The sequence below is a fragment of the Salmo salar genome, chromosome 17 (assembly GCF_965601325.2).
Source record: "Salmo salar chromosome 17, fSalSal1, whole genome shotgun sequence".
Classification (NCBI taxonomy): Eukaryota; Metazoa; Chordata; class Actinopteri; order Salmoniformes; family Salmonidae; genus Salmo; species Salmo salar.
The window spans coordinates 12,082,169-12,091,054 of NC_138307.1; the positions used below are offsets into that span (position 1 = coordinate 12,082,169).

The window sequence follows — 8,886 nt, forward strand, 5'->3', positions numbered from 1 at the left end:
TGTCAGGGACAAGATTGTAGACCTACACAAGGCTGGAATGGGCTACAAGACCATCGCCAAGCAGCTTGGTGAGAAGGTGACAACAGTTGGTGCGATTATTTGCAAATGGAAGAAACACAAAAGAACTGTCAATCTCCCTCGGCCTGGGGCTCCATGCAAGATCTCACCTCGTGGAGTTGCAATGATCATGAGAACGGTGAGGAATCAGCCCAGAACTACACGGGAGGATCTTGTCAATGATCTGAAGGCAGCTGGGACCATAGTCACCAAGAAAACAATTGGTAACACTACGCCATGAAGGACTGAAATCCTGCAGCGCCCGCAAGGTCCCCCTGCTCAAGAAAGCACATATACATGCCCGTCTGAAGTTTGCCAATGAACATCTGAATGATTCAGAGGACAACTGGGTGAAAGTGTTGTGCTCAGATGAGACCAAAATGGAGCTCTTTGGCATCAACTCAACTCGTCGTGTTTGGAGGAGGAGGAATGCTGCCTATGACCCCAAGAACATCATCCCCACCGTCAAACATGGAGGTGGAAACATTATGCTTTGGGGGTGTTTTTTCTGCTAAGGGGACAGCACAACTTCACCGCATCAAAGGGACAATGGACAGGGCCATGTACCGTCAAATCTTGGGTGAGAACCTCCTTCCCTCAGCCAGGGCATTGAAAATGGGTCGTGGATGGGTATTCCAGCATGACAATGACCCAAAACACATGGCCACGGCAACAAAGGAGTGGCTCAAGAAGAAGCACATTAAGGTCCTGGAGTGGCCTAGTCAGTCTCCAGACCTTAATCCCATAGAAAATCTGTGGAGGGAGCTGAAGGTTTGAGTTGCCAAACGTCAGCCTCGAAACCTTAATGACTTGGAGAAGATCTTCAAAGAGGAGTGGGACAAAATCTCTCCTGAGATGTGTGCAAACCTGGTGGCCAACTACAAGAAATGTCTGACCTCTGTGATCGCCAACAAGGTTTTTGCCACCAAGTCATGTTTTGCAGAGGGGTCAAATACTTATTTCCCTCATTAAAATGCAAATCAATTTTTGACATGCGTTTTTCTGGATTTTTTTTGTGTTATTCTGTCTCTCACTGTTCAAATAAACCTACAATTAAAATAATAGACTGATCATTTCTTTATCAGTGGGCAAATGTACAAAATCAGTTTCTCAGTAGACATGAGGACTGATGTCATTTTTTATTTCTTGGTGATAGATAGTGGCTGATGAAAAGATCCATAGCTGGCATCCACGTGCTTACAAGGTATTTCATCTGAACCAGGCCAAACTGTCACGTAACCATAACATACTTCACAAAGAGGATAATCGAGAAAACAAGACATAAGTGCTATTAGATTATTATTAAAACATCTGAGTTATAACTATAGATTCACTTTGCCAGTGGTAATAATCATATGCGTCTGTTTATAGAGACTGTATGAATACTTGCCCACACCGAGTTAATAGAAGGGACATGTTCTTTGCTCTTTTAGAAATGAAAGAATGCAAGAAAAAGTAACATGGTGATGGCGATAAATACAACATGTGGTACATACCTCAGTTTTCCGACAGGTGGCGTCTTGTGCATACTTCTCTCAGTGGTGCCTGAAACTCGGTGAATAAAGTGATCTAAAAACACATTTGTGAACATTTGGACACATGTATCACGTCTCCGTAATTTGTTCAAATTCCCGCCGTTGAAAAGTGAGGTTGAAATGTAATCTAATTTTAATATACCGTGTATTTCATTTCCAAATCGTTCTGGGATGGGAGCTGTGTCGTCACGTCAGACTCTCATTTGCATATTGCCCAGTATATCTCCTATGCTTGCGCAAGGGCGCGACACATTGCTGCAACGCAAAGCCTGGAGAAGTACAACTAGTCAATCAGTCCAACTTTGGTAAGCACTGATATTCGTATTAACTTTATGGTATTGCTTATACAAAAGTAGGATAACTAATATCTGCTGAAATGCTGCCAGAATAGTGTAACTAACCTGAATTTATCCTTGCGAGAACATTCTAACCTGTACCATGCCAAGGACAAAAGATGCGACTATAAAGATGTTCAGATGTATACCTATTTTTTTGTTGAAAGAAACATCTAACTAGTAAATAGAAACGAATGGATATGTGTTCTAATTGAGTTTCGCTGTGTAACACTAGCCATATCTATCCATATCCTTTGTTCAGATTATTTGTGGTGGTGATAGGCTACGGTCAATTGTCTAAATCATGCGTAATAACATTTGAAATGTGCCTTTAGATAGTATGTTGTGACACGTATAGTTATGAATGTGCCAATTTGAGGGAATTGGGGTACAATTTGGGAAGCCTATCTTCGAAGATAAAGCGGATCTGGGCGGTGGTTCTCCAGATTGCGCTGCCCAAGGGAGAGGCGAGTCTTAGACCATACACGTGGAATTAAAGTCTGATCAGCATTGAAGACAAATATTTTAAAAAATAAATAGATTTAATATACTGTATCTTTATACTTTAGCCGTTGATGTGAACGCATGGTTGGTTATGTGTGGCCAACCGCTTTTTCTCTTTTCGGCCGTTCTCAGCATGGGAACGCTTATTGTTATGTAAATGTACATTTTGGGGAATATTAGGCGCCATTCATTGTGGGGTGCGGTTTTGTGCCCCTGTCTGTGACATGGTCCCTGAATTGGGTAACGGGATGTGAGGCAAATTGCACCAGGCTCTGCTTGAGGCGAACAAAAGAATGCAGGCGCACCACTTACACGTTTTGGTCACGTCGCTAGTTGCGCACTTGAGGAAAAGCTATTGTGGCTGCAGTGCTGTCTGCGCATATTTTGAATTAAAAGAATGCTTCTCGTTTTGACAGACACTTCGCAATCATGTCTGACAAGCCAAATCTCGAGGAGGTCGCCAGCTTCGACAAGACCAAGCTGAAAAAGACCGAAACGCAGGAGAAGAATCCGCTGCCGACTAAAGAAAGTAAGGATACAGACATTTATACAATAGTCTGATATTATGATATGACACATGAATACTATATTTTAAAATGAGTTTTTGTTATTGAATAGACTTAACCCACTGGGCACACACCGGTTGAATCAACGTTGATTCCACATAATTTCAATGAAATTCCTTGAGCCAATGTGGAATAGAAGTTGCATTGACATCAGTGCCCAGTGGGATGCATCATAAGAAGGCTACTGTACTGTAGGCCTACTGGTACTGCTATAGAATATAATCCTACCTTTTCAACGCTAACATTTTGGGTCTAGGCTATGCTACAGAAGACATGATAGGCCTAGGCTAAGTGAAAGACCCATTTACGCCTCAAGGGTGTTGAGATTCTCATCACTGTTATTTTGTCTCTCTCTCTGTCCCCAGCCATTGAACAGGAGAAGCAGGCGTCATCGTGAAGACCATCCCTCCATCATGCACTGTACACCCCCTCCTCCTCCATTGCCTTCTTTTCACTCACTTCTTTTTAGCTGTATAACTTGTCAAGAAAAACCCCCACCAACAACACAAAGCTGCACTGCGATGGATGACCATCCATGTCCAGGCGCTGACCCCGCCCCTCCACCAATAGAGGAGCAGGCCCTAGCCAGGCCAGGAATGAGGAAGTACTACCAACCAACCAGGGGCGGTATGGTGGATGGGGCCCAAAGGTGTGGGGTGTGGTGTCCAAACATCGATACGGGGTAGAGAGGGCTACAGGATGGGGGCGTGGTATTGGATCTAGGAAGTTACATCCCTCGTTCGACATCCAATTTCCTGTGTGGCCTCTTGTCGACCTGGTAACACACGCCCCAACCATGTCCGGCTTTTTTTTCATTTCCTTTTCGGGGAAAATGCACAACCTTTTTTTGTTTTTACGCTGGTAATATGATTAACATACCCATCGGTTAATACAAGTTTTCTGTCAGATATTTTTTTATCGAACCAAGGATGAAAAAACAGAATCCATCTAGTCTTCGAAGATACTCGTGTGGATTTTATTTACATTGATGTTTTTAAAGCGTTATTGTACGTTGACCTTTTTTAGCGATGTGATTTGGGATAGCTTTTTGTGTTGCACCCTGTCTCTGAATTGTTTAATATTGTAAGGAAAAAAATATTATTACTGGAAATTAATTCCATGTGTTCTGCTTCGATCAAATTATTTGGAGTTTTCTAAAGTCCCAACGGTCATGTTAATCTGCCACATACCTTTACCAAGAATGGAAACAGTGAAATGTTGTAATAAAAAAGTGTTTCTATGAAGTGACTTGCGACATGCTTATTATCCATACATTTTTTAACATTGAGGGATGCATACTTGGTGGACCACCCACGTTCTGTATTTGTCAACTAAGGCCAATACTCTGGTCTGCCGATGGTAACCCACATTTCATACTCTACATGACCCTTGAACCTGCAAGGCGATGAGGCTGTTTGCACTGGGAAAATCCACTCAAAAACGGTAATATCTTTGGGTATTTAACACATTAGTCCACTGTTGATACAGTCCCACATTTCTTTGCATGTCAGCAGTCAAGTTTTCAACACGCAACATCATGATGATGTGGCAGGTGATACTTTGCTTCCTGAAAATCCTATATCTTGAAAACTGACATGCAAAACATTTTGGGACTGTATCAACAGGGGACTAGTTAATATTTTTTTAAAGAGAGATTTTGAGTAGATCTTTCCTTTTTAAAGTCGTATCCAGGACATTTCAATGAACAATGCAGTACTCTATTTCCAGAAAGATCCACGGGCACGTTGATGATTAAGGCCTTTTATCCCATATTTATTGGGGAATAAGATCTGACTCAGCATTGATTATCACACATTCAGTATCAGCTCAGGCACTGTAGGCACTTAGAGTTGAGTGAAAAAGGAGTGGGTGCATTCATATCTACTGTTATTCATGAAATACACATTGATTCATAGAGTATTTGTTTGTAAAGCCATGTGAACAAATGTACGGATGTACACATTTCAATGGCACAGTGTAGATATAAACTCTTGACAGAAGACTTTATCTCAAACGTTCAAAGAAATGAAGTAAGCGCATAATAAACATGAGTAAGATTCACCTCTGAATTAGGTTTTGTATGAGTTAGCAGTTCTTTGTCCTCGGTGTGGTCAATAGGGTGTTGCCTCTCTAAGTTGGGGATTTATTCAGCCCGACTCCCTTCAGCTTGAATTAGTGTTCACCTGCAAAGCCTAATGGTATTATCATGACATCAGACACTCCACTTCCTGGAAATGGACAGACCGATGACAAACATACTCACCTCCATCCGTACACAAGCCAGGGCTGTTTCACTTCACGTCCTTATCAATATAAAAAAGACAAGTTGCGGATTGGGCTTTTAATGATGACACTGCTCATACTGTATTTTGCGACAGCAATCAATTACGATGACTGAAAATAATGAAATCTTGAGACGAATACTGCAGTCTACTCTGTTGACATTTCTGTCCATCGGCCATGTGCTGGTGAAAAGACAAAAGAACACTGAGTACTGTATAAGGATTTCAATCCAGTTCTCATTCCAGCCTGCGGTGTCCAAAAAAGATGTACAAGACCTAACAGTAGGTTAATCACACGTCAGTGTAAGTGGATTGATGTTAAATCAGTTACTCTTAATAAGGCATTCATCTGCTGCCCGGGCTGGACAAGGCTGAGGACTCCTGAGACAGTCCGAGAGAGTAGGCCAGGGCCACAGCCTCATTCTCGCGCCTCACGCTGCTCACATGCACGGGCACCGTGACCTCCCTGGATTAACCCCATAACTAACTAACTCTCTCTCTCTCTCTCTCTCTCTCTCTCTCTCTGTGTGTGTGTGTCTCTCTCTCTCTGTGTGTCTCTGTCTCTATCTCTCTCTCTCTCTCTCTTGTTCGTAGTCAGCAACTGACAGACCGTATTGAAGGATGTTATTTACCAAGATGAATGTACTGTGTAATAATCTCTAAATAATATTAGCAATCCAATAGTGTGGTGACTCATATTTTATGTCTTAGTATGTGCATATGTGATATGCCTATGTGCATTTGGGCATGCATAATGAGGTGGGGGCGGGAAGAGGACAGGGCTGTACATTGGGTCAGATGTGTCACCGGGGTGTCTGAGGACCGAGGATGGGGCCGGGATGACCTACCCCGTAACCCATGGTAACTGCTGCATGGAACTGCTGCTGAGTCACTTCCTGGTTTATTACTCTGATGCTTGTCGTGGATGATTGCAGTGTCCTACCAAGCACTTTCCCTGGGTTTGCAGTCTAAATAGAAAAACCTTTATTGTTATTTCTACCCATCTTAAAGCCACAATCTGGACTTTGCGTTTCATTCCAATGGCAGTCAATGGGTAGGGTAGTCCTATATCATTCATTGAAATGATCATTGAACAGCAGGAAATATCCCATATTGTTCATTTAAGGAGTTGTGTGAGAAAGAAATACACAGACAAACATTTATGGCACCCATCTAGAATGAGCTCATTCCATCTCTTAAATTCATCCCTCTCTCCACTGTGGATTTTTAAATCTGTGACCGCCTCCATGGGTCCAGTTCCACAGAAGTCATCTATTGTTTGAAACTGGGCACAGATAGAGCGATGGCCATATTCATTGATGGATTGATAGAATGATTAATGGTCCCTGTACAATCATTCCTTCCCTGACTGCAGACATACCCTGCAGAGGTCAACGGGAGGCCGGTTAGCTCTTCACAGGCGGTTGCACAGGGTCAGTGCTCTTTAACGTCTGGGGCGCTGGGCACTAAATAGATAAATGAAGATGGGTTTGAGAGTGGGTGTCGATGCTCGGCAGCACAAGCGAACAGCACCGGCTGCTCTCAAGAGCAGTGTTGTTGTGTCATAGGTAGGCATAGCTACTTATTGGGGACTGTAGATGGTACGTAGGCTACGGAAGATGATTGTAGATGGTGTGCAATAAAATGTGTTCAACTATGCCATATCATTGTGAAACATTTGGCTGATTTGTGTTTACTAGTTTAAGACCATTGATATGCTCCATTGAGATAATGAAAAATAACAAACAATCTGTTTTCAATCTTCCAATGATTGTTCATGGATGCTTGATTTCTTTCTTCCCAAAGACAACACAAGACGTGTGTGGCAGGGACTCCAGACAATCACGGATTATAAAGGGAAAACCAGCCACGTCGCGGAGACCGATGCCTTGCACCCGGACGAGTTACACACCCGCTTCCGCTTCGAGGAAAACAACATTGAGCCGCCGAAGAGGGCCCTCGATGCTCACGAGGACTGTGTGCTCTTGTTCTCTGTGGCCGACGTAAGTCATTTAAGCGTGTTAACCCTCGCAGGGCTGACGGCCGAGACAGCATCCCAAGCTACGTCCTCAGAGCATGTGCAGACCAGCTGGCTGGAGTGTTTATGGACATATTCAATCTCTCCATATCCCAGTTTGTTGTCCCCACTCTATTGTTCCTGTACCCAAGAAAGCAAAGGCAACTAAACTAAATGACTGTTGCCCCGTAGCACTCACTTCTGTCATCATGAAGTGCTTTAAGAAGCTAGTTAAGGATCATATCACCTCCACCTTACCTGACACCCTAGACCCACTACAATTTGCATATCGCCCCAACAGATCCACGGATGAACTAATCGCCATTGCACTGCAAACTGCCCTATCCTACCTGGACAAGAGGAATACCTATGTAGTTCATCAATGTAGTTCATCAACTACAGCTAAGCCTTCAACACCATAGTGCCCTCCAAGCTCATCACTTATCTCAGGTCTCTGGGTCTGAACCCCTCCCTGTGCAACTGGGTCCTGGACTTCCTGACAGGAAGGTAGGCAACAACACTCCCACAGGGGTGAGTGCTCAGCCCCGTCCTGTACACCCTGTTCACCCAACTCAGTCATCAAGTTTTCTCACGACACAACAGTGGTAGGCCTGATTACCAACAACGATCAGACAGCCTACAGGGAAAAGGTGAGATCCCAGTGGAGAGGGTCAAAAGCTTCAAGTTCCTCAGCGTGCACATCACTGACAACCACACAGACAAGAGGCTGAAGAAATTTTGCTTGGCCCCTAAGACCCTCACAAACTTCTACTGATGCACCATTGAGAGCATCCTGTCGGGCTGTATCACTGTCTGGTACGGCAATTGCACCATCCGCAACTGTAGGGCTCTCCAGGGGGTGGTGCGGTCATCCCAACGCATCACCGGAGGCATACTGCAGGGATCTGTCAGGAATCCCTGTCTTGCCAGGTGATAGGTATTCCCATAATGTGAGTTAACACCAAAAAATTGAGGCAGGATTGTACTATCCCTAATAATGCAGTTGGGAAATTGTGGCTTTACTCTTGTCAGCATTTATTACCCTTGTTGCTTTGCTACTTGAAACGATCTCTTATCAATCTCTCATCTGTCACCGTGTCATTGGTTGTCTGTGTCTTCCTCATCAAATTTCATGTAATTTCTAAAACCATGTCCTGTCCTTAAGCAGGAGCCATGACCGACATCTTCATCTCTGCAATCAGTTGTATCTTGGCTTGGCTCTGAGATCATAGATAAGAGATATTTTCTGTTTTCTCTGCCCTGCCCCAAGAAAGAAAGGCGTGTCAATGCTTGTCTCTGCAGAATAAGTCGGGGAGAAATGGGTCTGCCCTCGTATCTATGCGCTGTGTGTGCAGGAGAAAAGGGTGTAGCACTACATAGTTGGCTAAAGTAAAGAGATTGCTGCCAAACTGTGGACAGCACTCCTGTAGTCTACACCCTACTCTATTAGACTAGCCTCAGTAGACTGGAGATCAATGATGGCTAGTGGTGTTGACTGTTCTCCATTCCATGTCTGTACTGTAATGCATTAGCCGAAGTTGAGGGGAAATCGATGGGCACTGCTTGGACAGCGCGGCTAAGCACAGCATC

General features: G+C 43.8%; 1 long non-coding RNA gene across 1 annotated transcript; it reads left to right on the forward strand.

The window, feature by feature from the left end:
• The first annotated feature begins 1,730 nt into the window (after positions 1–1,730).
• Positions 1,731–3,602, forward strand: LOC106575284 (uncharacterized). Its single transcript, XR_001321721.3, has 3 exons — positions 1,731–1,897; positions 2,848–2,960; positions 3,363–3,602. It is a non-coding gene; the product is annotated as an uncharacterized LOC106575284 (long non-coding RNA).
• Positions 3,603–8,886: the final 5,284 nt, after the last annotated feature.